Source organism: Eubalaena glacialis, chromosome 3 (genome assembly GCF_028564815.1).
Source record: "Eubalaena glacialis isolate mEubGla1 chromosome 3, mEubGla1.1.hap2.+ XY, whole genome shotgun sequence".
Taxonomy (NCBI): domain Eukaryota; kingdom Metazoa; phylum Chordata; class Mammalia; order Artiodactyla; family Balaenidae; genus Eubalaena; species Eubalaena glacialis.
The window spans coordinates 57442115-57459806 of NC_083718.1; the positions used below are offsets into that span (position 1 = coordinate 57442115).

At 40.3% G+C, this 17692-nt stretch overlaps 1 pseudogene; it reads left to right on the forward strand.

The window, feature by feature from the left end:
* Positions 1-14463: 14463 nt before the first annotated feature.
* Positions 14464-15351, forward strand: LOC133087952 (small ribosomal subunit protein uS2-like; annotated as a pseudogene).
* Positions 15352-17692: the final 2341 nt, after the last annotated feature.

A 17692-nucleotide genomic window follows, 5' to 3' on the forward strand; every position in this document is an offset into this window, starting at 1 on the left:
TTATGCCCTATAGGGTAACCCTTTTTCCTCTCAAGAAAATCTTTCTCGGTATTCACACAGACATATATTCCTTGATTTCCAAACCTTCAGTGTGTTTTATTTGCTCTTAGAGGATTCATCAAGGACCTGACATAGTCAAAGAAGGCTGCATTCTAGATCTGGAGAGCATTTGGAAGAAATAACTGATGTGGATCAAAGGAAATTGGAAAAATAATGAAGAGATCTAGGAATAGGGTATGACCTTGCAGAATGTGATGAGGAAACTGGCACAGTCAACTTCAGGGGAGCTTTCAACCAAAGGAGGACATTCCTATAAAGAGGAAGGTGGCAAGGGAGGAGAAAGAAATAGGAATAAAAGGAGTATCTCTTTTCATTTTGTTTGTTCACCTGGAGGAACAACTGAAGCATAAAAAATTAAATACATGGGCTTTTTGCATTCAGTGATGTTTTCACAAACTCATCATCTAAAATCATTTAAATTTTGAGTCCTTTTTGCTGATAAATATGATATGGAGGACTCCGATCACCAACAGTCCTGGACTGCAATAGAGTGAACCTCACTCTTGGTGTTGTCATCACAACACGAGTACCATTCCTCTTCTCATTGCTCTTCAACCATGACCGCACCATCACCTGCAGAGGTTTTAAAGTCATGGAGATGCCCAGACTCCAACCCTACTGAATCAAACCTACCAAATCAGAGTCTTGACAGATGAGGTCTGATTCCCCCCACCCAACACTGTTACTTCTCTGACTTCCTTTCCTACTGCTCTTCCCCTGGATCACTTCGCTTCAAACAAATGGACCTCCTTGCTTTTTGTATTAGGTACCTGTTGCTGTGTAATAAATTATCCCAAAATGTAGTATCTTAAATATATATATATATATGTACATATATATATATACATATATATATATATATATATATATGTACATTTATTATTTCACAGTTTCTGTGGGTCAGGTACCCAGACACAGCTTAGTTTGTATAGTGTCTGGCACATGATAGGAGCTTAACAATCATTTGTTGAATGGAACAATCTGTGGCACTATCAGAATATTTTTTTGGTAAATCTTGAGCTCATTTGGGAATTGCTTTATAGAAAAACAGGCAGCCACTCCCAAATATATATACTACTCCACTTAATGGCTATATCTGTTCTCATCCCAAATCCAACTACTGCCCAGGGAAACTTTTACTTTAGTTTGTGTATGACAATAAGGACCATCTTAGGTCAGGCTCACAGACCCTGAAATGAGGATTCATATGCAACTAACTTATTAGGGAAGTGTTTCCAGGAGAAACTGATAAGGAAGTAGAATAAATCACTTGTAAGAACAGAGAATCAGTAGTAGTTAAGCAAGAGTGTGACCAGGAAAAGTCCCAGCCTCAATCTAAACCCACAGGGAGATCAGCAGCATAAATTACAGCCTCAGAGTTTGTCCCTTCTCAAGACCAGAAATCTGGCCTTTCATACTCCACAAAATCAGCCATTGGCTAACTGGTATATAAACCAAGAAGCTCTAGACATCTCTAGAAAGCCAGTCATCTGGAGTAGGTGGAGGTGTGAGTCATTAGATGCAAAGCACACAGGCCACAAAGAACCAGTAGGACGGACCTGAGATCTGGAAGGAATGCTGTCTATATTCACTGCAGGTACAGTTAAGAAACAAGCCTCTGGCTCCTTCAAATCCAGACATGCCTCTAACTTAGGACAAGATGAAATTGTCATCTGATCAGATTTAACCCTTGCCAAAAACCTATGAGGTGGTTGCAACTATTATTCCTATCTTAACCAAAGCTTAAAGAAATTAAGGGACTTGCCCAAGAACATGTAGCTATTCAGTGTCTGAGCCAGGATTCAAACCCCGATTTATCTTTCTCAGAGTCCATGCTTCTGATTGCTATTCTATAATTTAAAATGTATTTATTCTTTTAATTTCACTAGCATGGTGGAGAAGAGACAAGGCTAGATATCCATTGACAGAAAGAAGATTGGTTGCCCAAAGGCTAAATAGATATCCATTGATAGAAAGGGGACTGGTTGCCCAAGTGTACTCACCCCCTTAGTGCCTCTAGCATTGTAGATACTCAGTAAATTTCCATTTAATAAGTGAAGAAGTAACTATAATACAGGAGCCTTTTCCATACAGCAGTCCTCAGATATTTATAGACTGGGTGCAAACAATCTAAGTCCCATCCCAAGATGTTGAAAAGATAGGAATAAAATAGACTTTATGTCTACTCTGGAGTAGTCCAATAAGATGCTTGCCATGTTGGAAGATCTACTTATTGTTCAATATAGGTGTGGAAAAACCCAAACCAAAAGGTTTTTGTCTTACTTCTCCTTTCAGGAGAACTCAGTGAGTTTGCAGAGACAGTTCCAGGGAAAGTATATATTTTGGGTTTCAAGAGAAGATGAGAATTGGGTTTTACCAGAGGTGATGACGGAGGTGATATATGGAGATCACCAAATTCAGCCAAAAAAGCCTCTTGCTGCAAAGCACAGATGCCCTCATCTGGTTTCACTGATGCACCTGTGATGCCATGTTGAGCAAACACAACTGATCTTTCTCATGGGTCACCAGGTCACTGGAGCACACCTGGAGCCCTCTGATTACACATAGGCAAAAAGTCTAGAGACCAGATGGGTAGGGTGAGGTGGATACCAATCAACAGGGACTTTAAAACCTTCAGTTTTAGTTTTTGCTTTATTTGTTTGCTCATCTTGAACTGTGTTGATAGGGTTGCAGTGAGCTAGTGCCCAATTCCATTCTCCCTTGCACTCAACAGCACTATTTTTCCTAGGTGACTTTTAAGGTTGGAGTTTAACCAAGTGACCACATAACAGAATGAAACTAACCACCTCTATGATTTCTTTTACCTTCTATCAAATTATAATAAATATGCAGAAAAAAGTATGTATCATAAGTGTATAGCACAATGAACTTTCACAAACTGAACATGTTTAATCACCACCCCAGAAGCCTCCCTTATGTTCTCTTCTGGTCGCTGTACACCCCCCAAGAGTATAAGAACTCTCCTGACTTCTAACACCCTTGATTAGTTTAGCTTGTTTTGTACTTCATATAACTGGAATCCTACAGTGTGTATTCTTTTGTGCTCGGCTTCTTTTACTCAACATTATTTGTTGAGATTCATCCATGTCATTGCATTTAGTTGTAGATCATTTATTCTAATTGCTGTATATTATTCCATTGTGTAAAAATGCCATAATTTATTTATCCTTTCAACTGTCAGTGGGCACTTGTGTAGTTTCCAGGACGTAGGTATTATGAATAATGCTGCTATGAACATTCTCAAACAAGTCTTTTGGTGCTTTTCTGCTGGGTACACACCTGAAAGTGCAGCTTCTGGGCATGAATTCAGCTTCAGGAGATACCATCAAACATTTCTCCAAGAGGGTATTTCATCCGTGATTTTCTCCTATGTATTTTTCACCTGTGATTTTCACCCTCCAACACTGGCCTCATTAACACAGGACTTGACTAGAACTCACCTATTAGGAACTGCGCTACTACACCTCCGGAGGATGCAAGTCCCTGAAGAGCAGGAATTCCCTGGCATTCTCAAAAGTTACCTTAACCTCTGTAAGAGTTCTGAAAACACGATCTTCCCCCAGGGAGGGAAAAAGGCAATTTGGGGGTAATCCCATGCTGTTCGTGATACATATTCCCATGAGAGAAGAGTTACTGCACTTGAAACCGTTTCTTTGCTTTTGGTGTGGGGAGAGTTTCATAAAGTCCAAAGCGATTACAGAGGAGCTTTTGCAAAAGAAATGGGAGTTGGATCAGACCGCTTCCGCTTTCCACATACACCACAGCAAAAGTCCCAGGAGGTCAGCTGGAACAGAGATTGGTTGGAACCCTGTACAGTCCCAATGAGAAGCCTTCCTAAGGTCTCCAAGGTGGAGCGTAAATCACAGATGTGTGGAGCTTTGAAGATCTATCTTTTGTTGCTAATCTCTCTGTTCTGAAAGGGTGGGTGGGGAATATATGAAGGCAAAATCGACAAACAAGTCCCAGACAATAGTTTCTGCCCTTGCCAAAGCTGCGGTTCAGTTTTTTAATAAGCTCATTGGGATTTGCTCTTGTTACTGTACTTTACTCATTAGCTCCTTGAAGTTACTGTTGGGTACCTTGGGGTGGAGGCCCCAAACCTCAGCATTCTTCTAAAGGGCTTACCACTGCAGGAGGGAAGGGTGGGGTGGTGGGGAGCGGCTCGCTCATGCACTCAGAAAGGTGCCGCCTGCCTGGATCTCCTTCCCAGGAAGGAGAAGCAGGGCACTAAGGTGGAGGCCAGCATTCACACACAGGACTTAACAGGGAAGGCTTCTGCAGGAATCTAGACAAGAGTTCCTCAACATGTGGTTGAGATGGTGGATACACATTATTCTCTTTATTTTTCCTGTATGCATGAAATGCTTTTATAATAAAATATTTTTAATTAATTAAAAAAAAAAAAGAGTTCCTCAACACGTGGAGTTCTGGTGCCACAGGAACCGGACCTTTACATCAAGCCCCTCCCATCCTCCGCTTTAGCTTTGGTTGGTTTTCCTATGTACTTTGGGAGAATGGCACTGAGAAAACACTCTTGGACTAATCCAAGTTGCAGTTATAAAGATATCATTTCCTTTGACATTAATCTGATTTAAAAAACAAAAACAAAAACTTACCTACTACGGTACTTAAAATCTGGTGCCATATTTCCAGTTTTTCTAAATTCCATCCTGTTGGTGTATTTGTGAGTTTTGTTCTTCAAGGAGGTTTATTCAAAGAAAGAGGGAAGAAGAGAAATAACAAGTTCTTTACGAAATGATGACACCAAATTGAAGCTTTATAAGACTATGTTGCACTTAACACTTGCTGCTCCCCACCCTTTACCATGGGGACATTCTATTATGCTTATTATACTCTTATTATACTATGCTAATTGAATAAGCCCCTTCCCTGGCTCCTCGGTGTTTTCCGGAAACAATTTAAACTACTTGCCTTCCCTGTTAAGGCACTGCACCACTCAGGTTCTGGCTGTGTTTCCTTTCTTGCCCCAACTTCCTCTCCTATGTAATTCTCCCTTCTGCTTTATTGTTTTTATTCTACCATCCTGGCCTGTAGGAAGACCCAATTGTCTGTTCCCTAAATGCCACCTCCTTATATCCATGTATTTTCTGTCCCTCCTCATGAATTTCATCTTCCAGAATATCCTATCTGCTTTTCTGATCCCTAGAAGAAAAGGGACTAGATTTATTGCCCCTCATCATGGAGAGAAGATGGAAAGGTTTCCTTAAATGTTGCAGAAACATATGTTGTGCTCACCAAAAGGTACCTGGAAAGACCAGTCGTAATCCCATAGCACAGCCTTCCTCAAAGCCTTTTCCAGCTTGTTTTCCCATTTGTCAGTACATTGTACATGAAAGTTATAGGGATTGTTTATTGTTAACCATGTATGTGGGCAGAGAGATGAACAGTTTAAATAACATGACCGGTTAGCCAACAGGGAAATTAGAAATCATGTTGTCAATACTTCTGAATTGAACTTTTTATTCTCAAACAAATATTTACTAAGGTGAGTTGACACATTTTAATGCATTTTTATACTTAGACAACCATAAGGTATGATAGCATGCATTGTAATATACAGTGTACAAAGTTCTTCTAGAAAAACTTCAGCACTTGATCCTCACAACCACGCTGCGATGAAATGGAACAATAGTAGGTTTATTTTATGAAGGAAGAGACTCAGACCGAAAGTCCAGTGGATTGTCCTGGGTTTCTAGCTCCTACTTAGTGCTTTTTCCACTATATTGTGCTCTCATAAAATTTGAGGACCATGAAAAGGCCCTTTTACACAAGGACATTTCTTTAATAAGTCTACCATGACACCTAAAATTATGCTATTATGGAATCATTCATTTCTTTAAATTTAAGTATTATGTCCCCAGATATAAACATAAAGCCATAATCATGAGAAATAGTTCTAGCATAGCTGACTGTTATCTTTGATAGCTGCAAACAAGGAAACTAAAGATTGAGATATAAGTCCCCAAACTAGAAGTTTGTTGAAACACTAGTGAAAAAAAAAAAAAAGAAAAAGTCCTTGAAAAATATGGTGTGTGTCCTGTCTTCATGACTTGCTATTTTGTGATCTTGGGCAAATTACCTTTGAACATCAGTTTTCCCATGAGTCCAAGAGAGATAGTAACAATACCAAAATGAAACAAAGTACTGAGACTGTACCCTAGTACATTCTGCAAACTGAAAGTTACTACAAAAATGTTGGTTCCCACCACCATAATAAGTTAAACTATCATGATCTCCTTGAAAGACTGAGTCTTTATAATCTAAGATGATCTATGGGATTTTAAAAGATCACCCTTGGAAATAATATTTAGAGAATTTACAAGGGACCAATCATGATGGCAAACCTCTTTTTTGCTATCATGTTAAGTCCCTAAACCACAGAGCATTTTACTATTCCATGATTAGACATCTGCACTCACAGTGTGTTCCAAAGACTTAGGTCAGAATGGAAACAGACCTGGGAAGTTCAAAGCTGCTTTATGAGATAAGTTCTAGAACCAAGCTGAGCAGAGCAGGGCTACTTACAGAGCTTCCAAGGGTCTCCAAGTAACTCTGGGAAAATGGCAAAGCAAATCTGGCTGAAGGCACAACCAAGATAATTTTCGAGATAATCATTCATCCTCTTACTTATTCATTTATTCATTTGTACATTTAACAAATATTTATTAAAAGTCAACTATGAGGGACTTCCCTGGTGGTGCAGTGGATAAGACTCCACGCTCCCAAGGCAGGGGACCCGGGTTCGATCCCTGGTCAGGGAACTAGATTCCATACACATGCCGCAACTAAGACCTGACACAATCTAAATAAATAAATAAATATTTTTTTAAAAAACCTCAACTATGAGCTGGGTATTCAGTAACCTTGGGGACTTCATGAGTGAATGGAAGGACCTGGTTCTTCCCTCAGGGAGCTTTATTTTCTAGTTTTCATGAATGTGGGAAATACTCCAATCACATAGTTCCTAGAGTATATCTTCAAGGCTTCTCAAAACCTTGTCCTGACACCTTAAAACAATGAAAATGCTCACTGAAATCTTCCAACCATATGCTTCCATTTCCTTTCCACCAACAGCCTTTGTCCTGCCCACCCTATTCATTACTCCCTTGACCTTGCTCTCAGGTATAAGACAGAACCACTCCCCTGTATTAACACACACTCATGTGTGCAAGCACACATACACACACACACACAATGCCCTCAAACCTTGGCTAAATCCTATTCACCCTTCAGGCGTCAGTTTAAATATCACTACAAGAAATACAGATGGCCAATAGGTACATGAAAAGATGTTCAGCATCGATAATTATTAGAGAAATGCAAATCAAAGCTACAATGAGGTATCACCTCACACCTGTCAGAATGGCCATCATTAAAAGTCTACAAGTAGCTTTCCGTGCTACACAGACAGGGGTCCATACAGAGTTGTTCTGGATTCCCATTGTAAAATTTTTTTTTTTTAACATCTTTATTGGAGTATAACTGCTTTACAATGGGGTGTTAGTTTCTGCTTTATAACAAAGTGAATCAGTTATACATATACATATATCTCCATATCTCTTCCCTCTTGCATCTCTCTCCCACCCACCCTCCATATCCCACCCCTCTAGGTGGTTACAAAGCACCGAGCTGATCTCCCTGTGCTATGCAGCTGCTTCCCACTAGCTATCTATTTTACATTTGGTAGTGTATATGTGTCCATGCAACTCTCTCACTTTGTCCCAGCTTACCCTACCCCTCCCTGTGGCTTCAAGTCCATTCTCTAGTAGGTCTGAGTCTTTATTCCCATCCTGCCCCTACGTTCTTCATGAACCTTTTTTTTTTTTTTAGATTCCATATATATGTGTTAGCATACGGTATTTGTTTTTCTCTTTCTGACTTACTTCACTCTGTATGACACACTCTAGGTCCATCCACCTCACTACAAATAACTCAATTTCGTTTCTCTTTACGGCTGAGTAATATTCCATTGTATATATGTGCCACATCTTCTTTATCCATTCATCTGTCATTGGACACTTAGGTTGCTTCCATGTCCTGGCCATTGTAAATAGAGCTGCAATGAATATTGTGGTACATGACTCTTTTTGAATTATGGTTTTCTCAGGGTATATGCCCAGTAGTGGGATTGCTGGGTCCTATGATAGTTCTACGTTTACTTTTTTAAAGAACCTCCATACTGTTCTCCATACTGGCTGTATCAATTTATATTCCCACCAACAATGCAAGAGGGTTCCCTTTTCTCCACACCCTCTCCAGCATTTATTGTTTGTAGATTTTCTGATGATGGCCATTCTGACTGGTGTGAGATGATATCTCACTATAGTTTTGATTTGCATTGCTCTAATGATTAATGATGTTGAGCATTCTTTCATATGTTTGTTGGCAATCTGTATATCTTCTTTGTAGAAATGTCTATTTAGGTCTTCTGCCCATTTTTGGATTGGGTTGTTTTTTTTTTGATATTGAGCTGCATGAGCTGCTTGTAAATTTTGGAGATTAATCCTTTGTCAGTTGCTTCATTTGCAAATATTTTCTCCCATTCTTAGGGTTGTCTTTTTGTTTTGTTTATGGTTTCCGTTGCTGAGCAAAAGCATTTAAGTTTCATTAGGTCCCATTTGTTTATTTTTGTTTTTATTTCCATTTCTCTAGGAGGTGGGTCAAAAAGGATCTTGCTGTGATTTATGTCATAGAGTGTTCTGCCTATGTTTTCCTCTAAGAGTTTTATAGTGTCTGGCCTAACATTTAGGTCTTTAATCCATTTTGAGTTTATTTTTGTGTAGGTGTTAGGGAGTGTTCTAATTTCATTCTTTTACATATAGCTGTCCAGTTTTCCCAGAACCACTTATTGAAGAGACTGTCTTTTCTCCATTGTATATTCTTGTCTCCTTTATCAAAAATAAGGTGACCATAGGTGTGTGGGTTTATCTCTGGGCTTTCTATCCTGTTCCAATGATCTATATTTCTGTTTTTGTGCCAATACTATACTGTCTTGATTACTGTAGCTTTGTAGTATAGTCTGAAGTCAGGGAGCCTGATTCCTCCAGCTCCGTTTTTCTTTCTCAAGATTGCTTTGGCTATTCAGGGTCTTTTGTGTTTCCATATATATTTTGAAATTTTTTGTTCCAGTTCTGTGAAAAATGCCATTGGTAGTTTGATAGGGATTGCATTGAATCTGTAGATTGCTTTGGGTAGTATAGTCATTTTCACAATGTTTATTCTTCCAATCCAAGAACATGGTATACCTCTCCATCTGTTTGTATCATCTTTAATTTCTTTCATCAGTGTCCTATAGTTTTCTGCATACAGGTCTTTTGTCTCCTTAGTTAGGTTTATTCCTAGGTATATTACTCTTTTTGTTGCAATGGTAAATGGGAGTGTTGCCTTAATTTCACTTTCAGATTTTTCATCATTAGTGTATGCAAGAGATTTCTGTGCATTAATTTTGTATCCTGCTACTTTACCAAATTCATTGATGAGCTCTAGTAGCTTTCTGGTAGCATCTTATAGGATTCTCTATGTACAGTATCATGTCATCTGCAAACAGTGACAGCTTCACTTCTTCTTTTCTGATTTGGATTCCTATTATTTCTTTTTCTTCTGATTGTTGTGGCTAAAACTTCCAAAACAATGTTAAATAATAGTGGTGAGAGTGGGCAACCTTGTCTTTTCCTAATCTTAGCAGAAATGATTTCAGTTTTTCACCATTGAGGATGATGTTGGCTGTGGGTTTGTCATATATGGCCTTTATTATGTTGAGGTAAGTTCCCTCTATGCCTACTTTCTGGAGGGTTATTATCATAAATCTATGTTGAATTTTGTCGAAAGCTTTTACTGCATCTATTGAGATGATCATATGGTTTTTATTCTTCAATTTGTTAATATGGTGTATCACATTGATTGATTTGTGTATACTGAAGAATCCTTGCATTCCTGGGATAAACCCCAGTTGATCTTGGTGTATGATCCTTTTAATGTGCTGTTGGATTCTGTTTGCAAGTATTTTGTTGAGGATTTTTGCATCTATTTTCACCAGTGATATTGGCCTGTAGTTTTCCTTCTTTGTGACATCTTTCTCTGGTTTTGGTATCAGGGTGATGGTGGCCTCATAGAATGAGTTTGGGAGTGTTCCTCCCTCTGCCATATTTTGGAAGATTTTGAGAAGGATAGGTGTTAGCTCTTCTCTAAATGTTTGATAGAATTCACCTGTGAAGCCATCTGGTCCTGGGCTTTTGTTTGTTGGAAGATTTTTAATCACAGTTTCAATTTCAGTGCTTGTTACTGGTCTGTTTATATTTTCTATTTCTTCCTGGTTCAGTCTCAGAAGATTGTGCTTTTCTAAGAATTTTTCCATTTCTTCCAGGTGGTCCATTTTATAGGCATAGAGTTGCTTGTAGTAGTCTCTTAGGATGCTTTTTATTTCTGCGGTGTCTGTTGTAACTTCTCCTTTTTTTCATTTCTAATTTTATTGATTTGAGTCCTCTCTTTTTCTTGACGAGTCTGGCTAATGGTTTATCAATTTTGTTTATTTTCCCAAAAAAACAGCTTTTAGTTTTATTGATCTTTGCTATTGTTTCCTTCATTTCTCTTTCATTTATTTCTGATCTGATCTTCATGATTTCTTTCCTTCTGCTAACTTTGAGGTTTTTTGGTTCTTCTTTCTCTAATTGCTTTAGGTGTAAGGTTAGGTTGTTTATTTGAGATGTTTCTTGTTTCTTAAGGTAGGATTGTATTGCTATAAACTTCCCTCTTAGAACTGCTTTTGCTGCATCCCATAGGTTTGGGGTCGTCGTGTTTTCATTGTCATGTCTTTATAGGTATTTTTTGATTTCCTCTTTGATTTCTTCAGTGATCTCTTGGTTATTAAGTAGTGTATTGTTTGGCCTCCATGTGTTTGTATTTTTTACAGATTTTTTCCTGTAATTGATACCTAGTCTCATAGCACTGTGGTTGGAAAAGATACTGGACACAACTTCAATTATTGTAAATTTATCAAGGCTAGATATGTGACCTAAGATATGATCTATCCTGGAGAATGTTCCATGAGCACTTGAGAAGAAAGTGTATTATGTTGTTTTTGGATGGAATGTCCTATAAATATCAATAAAGTCCATCTTGTTTAATGTATCATTTAAAGCTTGTGTTTCCTTGTTTATTTTCATTTTGGATGATCTCTCCATTGGTGAAAGTGGGGTGTTAAAGTCCCCTACTATGACTGTGTTACTGTCGGTTTCCCCTTTTATGGCTGTTAGTATTTGCCTTATGTATTGCGGTGCTCCTATGTTGGGTGCATAAATATTTACAATTGTTATACCTTCTTCTTGGATCGATCCCTTGATCACTATGTAGTGTCCTTCTTCGGCTCTTGTAATAGTCTTTGTTTTAAAGTCTGTTCTGTGTGATATGAGAATTGCTACTCCAGCTTTCTTTTGATTTCCATTTGCATGGAATATCTTTTTCCATCCCCTCACTTTCAGCCTGTATGTGTCCCTAGGTCTGAAGTGGGTCTCTTGTAGACAACATACATACGGGTATTGTTTTTGTATCCATTCAGCCAGTCTATGTCTTTGGGTTGAAACATTTAATCTATTTACATTCAAGGTAATTATCGATATGTATGTTTCTATTACCATTTTCTTAATTGTTTTCAGTTTGTTATTGTAGGTCTTTTCCTTCTTTTGTGTTTCCTGCCTAGAGAAGTTCCTTTAGCATATGTTGTAAAGCCGGTTTGGTGGTGCTGAATTCCCCTAGCTTTTGCTTGTCTCTAAAGGTTTTATTTTCTCCATCAAATCTGAATGAGATCCTTGCTGGGTAGAGTAATCTTGGTTGTAGGTTTTTCCCTTTCATCACTTTAAAATGTCCTGCCACTCCCTTCTGGCTTGCAGTGTTTCTACTGAAAGACCAGCTGTTAACCTTATGAGGATTCCCTTGTATGCTATTTGTTGTTTTTCCCTTGCTGTTTCTAATATTTTTTCTTTGTATTTAATTATTGATAGTTTGGTTAATATGTGTCTTGGCGTATTTCTCCTTGGATTTATCCTGTATGTGACTCTCTGTGCTTCCCGGACTTGATTAACTATTTCCTTTCCCATGTTAGGGAAGTTTTCAACTATAATCTCTTCAAATATTTTCTCAGTCCCTTTTTTTTTCTCTTCTTCTCCTGGGACCCCTATAATTCGAATGTTGGTGCGTTTAATGTTGTCCCAGAGGTCTCTGAGACTGTCCTCAATTCTTTTCATTCTTTTTTCTTTATTCTGCTCTGCAGTAGTCATTTCCACTATTTTATCTTCAAGGTCACTTATCCATTATTCTTCCTCAGTTATTCTGCTATTGATTCCTTCTAGAGAATTTTTAATTTCATTTATTGTGTTGTTCATCATTGTTTGTTTGCTCTTTAGTTCTTCTAGGTCCTTGTTAAACGTTTCTTGTATTTTCTCCATTCTATTTCCCAGATTTTGGATCATCTTTACTATCATTACTCTGAATTCTTTTTCAGGTAGACTGCCTATTTCCTCTTCATTTGTTTGGTCTGGTGGGTTTTTACCTTGCTCCTTCATCTGCTGTGTGTTTCTCTGTCTTCTCATTTTGCTTAACTTACTGTGTTTGTGGTCTCCTTTTCACAGGCTGCAGGTTCATAGTTCCCATTGTTTTTGGTGTCTGCCGCCAGTGGCTAAGGTTGGTTCAGTGGGTTGTGTAGGCTTCCTGGTGGAGGGGACTAGTGCCTGTGTTCTGGTGGATGAGGCTGGATCTTGTCTTTCTGGTGGGCAGGTCCGCATCCGGTGGTGTGTTTTGGGGTGTCTGTGACCTTATTATGATTTTAGGCAGCCTCTCTGCTAACAGGTTTTGTTCCTGTCTTGCCAGTTGTTTGGCATAGGGTGTCCATCACTGTAGCTTGCTGGTCACTGAGTGGAGCTGGGTCTTGGTGTTGAGATGGAGGTCTTTGGGAGATTTTCGCCATTTGATATTACGTGGAGCTGGGAGGTCTCTGGTGGACCAGTGTTTTGAACTCGGCTCTCCCACCTCAGAGGCACAGGCCTGATGCCTGGCCGGAGCACCAAGACCCTGTCATCCACACGGAAAAACAGAAAAAGGAAAAATATATATATCATTGCTCCTAAAGTCCACTGCCTCAATTTGGGATGATTCGTTATCTATTCAGGTAATCCACAGATGCAGGGTACATCAAGTTGATTGTGGAGATTTAATCCACTGCTCCTGAGGCTGCACGGAGAGATTTCCCTTTCTCTTCTTTGTTCGCACAGCTCCCGGGGTTCAGCTTTGGATTTGGCCCCGCCTCTGTGTGTAGGTCACCTGAGGGCATCCGTTACCACTCAGACAGGATGGGGTTAAAGGGGCAGCTGATTCGTGGGCTCTGGCTCACTCAGGCTGGGGGGGAGGGAGGGGTACAGAATGCAGGGCGAGCCTGTGGCAGCAGAGGCCAGCATAACATTGCACCAGCCTGATGCGCGCCGTGCGTTTTCCCAGGGAAGTTGTCCCTGGATCACGGGACCCTGGCAGTGGCGGCTGTACAGGTCCCAGGAGGGGAGGTGTGGATAGTGACCTGTGCTTGCACACAGGCTTCTTGGTGGCGGCAGCAGAGCCTTAGCGTCTCATGCCCATCTCTGGTGTCCACGTTGATAGCCACGGCTTGCGCCTGTGTCTGGAGCTCATTTAGGTGGTGCTCTTAATCCCCTCTCCTCGCGCACCCCAAAACAAAGAGGCAAGAAAAAGTCTCTCGCCTCTTTGGCAGCTCCAGACCTTTTCCTGGACACACTCCCAGCTAGCTGTGGCACACTAGCCCCCTTCAGGCTGTGTTCACACAGCCAACCCCAGTCCTCTCCCTGGGATCTAACCTCCAAAGCCGGAGCCTCAGCTCCCAGCTCCCACCCGTCCCGTCATTTGAGCAGACAAGCCTCTCGGGCTGGTGAGAGCTTGCAGGCACCGATCCTCCCTGCAGGACTCTCTCTGCTTTGCCCTCTGCACCACTGTTGCTGTACTCCCCTCCGTGGCTCTGAAGCTTCCCCCCTCCGCCACCCGCAGTCTCCACCCACAAAGGTGCTTCCTAGTGTGTGGAAACCTTTCCTCCTTCACAGCTCCCTCCCACTGGTGCAGGTCCCATCCCTATTCTTTTGTCTCTGTTTTTCTTTTTTCTTGTGCCCTCCCCAGGTACGTGGGGAGTTTCTTGCCTTTTGGGAGGTCTGAGGTCTTCTGCCAGCTTTCAGTAGGTGTTCTGTAGGGGTTGTTCCACATATAGATGTATTTCTGATGTATTTCTGTGAAGGAAGTTTATCTCCACGTCTTACTCTTCCGCCACCTTGAAGCTCTAGCCCTCCCATCGTAACTTAAAGGGAAAATTCCACAATGTCTGGAGCCCTTGATGTCCTGCAAATGAAGGAGGAGGATGTCTTCAAATTCCTTGCAGCAGGAACCCACTTAGCTGGCAGCAACCTTGACTTCCAAATGGAATAGTAAATCTACAAAAGGAAAAGTGATGGCATCTACATCATAAATCTGAAGAGAACCTGGGAGAAGCTTCTGTTGGTAGCTCGTCCCATTATTGCCATTGAAAACCCAGCTGATGTCAGTGTCATACCCTCCAGGAATACTGGCCAGCGAGCTGTGCTGAAGTTTGCTGCTGCCACTGGAGCCACTCCTATTGCAGGCCACTTCACTCCTGGAACCTTCACTGACCAGATCCAGGCAGCCTTCAGGGAGCCAAGACTTCTGGTGGTTACTGATCCCAGAGCTGACCACCAGCCTCTCACAGAGGCCTCTTAAGTTAACCTGCCTACTATTGCTTTGTGTAACACAGACTCTCCTCTGTATTATGTGGACATTGCCATCCCATGCAACAAGAAGGGAGCCCAGTCAGTGGGTCTGATGTGGTGAATGCTCGCCCAGGATGTTCTGCGCATGCGTGGCACCATCTCCCATGAACAACCATGGGAGGTCATGCCTGATCTCTGCTTCTACAGAGATCCTGAAGAGATTGAAAAGGAAGAGCAGGTGACAGCCAAGAAAGCTGTGACCAAGGAGGAATTTCAGAGTGAATGGTCTGTTCCAGATCCTGAGTTCACTGCTTCTCAACCTGAGGTGGCGGACTGGTCCGAAGGTGTGCAGGTGCCCTCTGTGCCTATTCAGCCGTTCCCCACTGAAGACTGGAGTGCTCAGCCCGCCACTGAAGACTGGTCTGCAGCTCCCACTGCTCGGGCCACTGAGTGGGTAGGAACAACCAGTGAGTCATCTTAAGCTGTTCTTCCACACTCTTAAAATGGAAATAGGTTGACGGAAAATAAACAGTTTCTTAAATACAATAACAATAAGTCTACAAATAACAAATGCTGGAGAGGATGCCGAGAAAAGGGAACCCTCCTACACTGTTGGTAGGAATGTAAGTTGGTGCAGCCACTATGGAAAACAGTATGGAGGTTCCTCAGAAAACTAAAAATAGAATTACCAATATGATCAAGCAATCCCACTCCTGGGCAAATATCCAGACAAAACTATAATTCAAAAAGATACATGCACCGCTATTTCATAGCAGCACTATTCACAATAGCCAAGACACGGAAACAACCTAAATGTCCATCAACAGATGAATGGATAAAGAAGATGTGGTATATATATGCAATGGAATACTACTCAACCATAAAAATGAACGAAATAATGTCATTCGCAGCAACATGGATGCAACTAGAGATTATCATACAAAGTGAAGTAAGTCAGACAGAGAAAGATAAATACCATATATCATTTATAAGTGGAATGTAAAATATGACACAAGTGAACCTATCTACAAAACAGAAACAAACTCACGGACATAGAGAACAGACTGGTGGTTGCCAAGGGGGAGGGGGTTGGGATAGGGATGAAGTGGGAGGTTGGGGTTAGCAGATTAAGCTTTTATATATAGAACGGATAAACAACAAGGTCCTACTGTATAGCACAGGGAACTATATTCAATATCCTATGATAAACTATAATGGAAAAGAGTATTTTAAGAAAAGAATGTATATATATGTATAACTGAACCACTTTTCTGTACAGTAGCAATTAACACAACATTATAAACAACTATACTTCAATAAAAAAGAAAAGAAAAGAAAAGAAAAAAGAAATGCAACTAGATGCACACCAAACGTAAAAGAATGTTCTCAGCAGGAATGATGACCAAAAACTGGGAAAGATCCAAATGTCCATCAAAAGTAGAATGGATAGGGACTTCCCTAGCAGTCCAGTGGTTAAGACTCTGCACTTCCAATGCAAGGGGCACAGGTTCGATCCCTGGTTGGGGAACTAAGATCCCACATGCTGCATGGCATGGCCAAAAAAATTAAAATTTAAAATAAAAAAAAAGTAGGATGGATAAATTCTTATGTATTTATACAATGTAATACCATATGACAGTGATAATCAGGGAACTACAGCCACATGCAACAGCTATGAATGATTGTCATTGAGTGAAAGAAGCTACCACAAAAGAGTACATGTTGTAGAAATTCATTTATAAAAACTACAAAAATTAGGAAAAATAATATTTAGTGATAGGATTCTGGTTCCCTTTGGGTATTGGAGGTTGTGGCTGGGAAAGGACATTATGGGGGATTCTTGAGTTCTGGTGATGCTTTACTTCTTCATCTGGGTAGTTACACCCATGTGTTCACTTTGAGAAAATTCACGGTAATAAACACTTAGAATTTTTTAAATAAATAAAATATCACTTCCAAAAAGGTATCAACCCCATGATGAAGGTTAGCTCTTCTTGTTTTATACTTCTGTATATCGCATATGCTGTCTCTATATAATCTATTTTATGACTCTCTTCACACTCATAGTCACTTGTTCAATATTTTTCTTAAGCTCTGTAAGGGCATAGAGTTTATGCCCCAACACCTAGCACAGTGCCCACAAAGGTAGATAGTTAATAAATATTTTTTGCATGATTAAATGAATCTCAATGACACCTTGCACTAAGGTGAATTTTAAATATGCCTGCTCACTCTTCTGAGTTGATCTCAAACTTTTCTGCTTGCTTGAAAGAGTACATTCCTCCACACTAGTCTCCTGAGAGCACAACCTTTTTTTTTCCCTCCAAGTGTGATTTCCCTGTCATGTACATTCATGGCACCACATAAATATTAAAAGCATGATCAAATGTTCCGCAGTTGGAATATGTTGAGTGAATGACTCAGTGAGAAGTGTCCTTCTGTTGTGTGATTAAACAAGACACATAATATTACACGTTGTCAGAACAGGATGAAGTCAACATAATCTAGATTAATGTGGATGTTACTGGCTTGTCCATGTCCAGAATGGATGGGGAATCTGGCATTGCCCCTGGCCAATGGAAAAAAACTTAGACAAGTTCTGAAGCTAATATTTTTTGATCTTTCCATACCCTGAGCAGCATTTCTTCGCTACTGTGGATTGGGGAGAAGGTAGGATTATTCAGAACACATGGAGCACTTGGGGAAAGAGAACACAAAACACTTAAAACTCGACTCTGATAAACATAAAACTTGTGTCCTGCCAAGTTCAAATGCAGTTTTTCCAAGATACAAATTTCATGGATAAGTTCAGGGAACCAAAG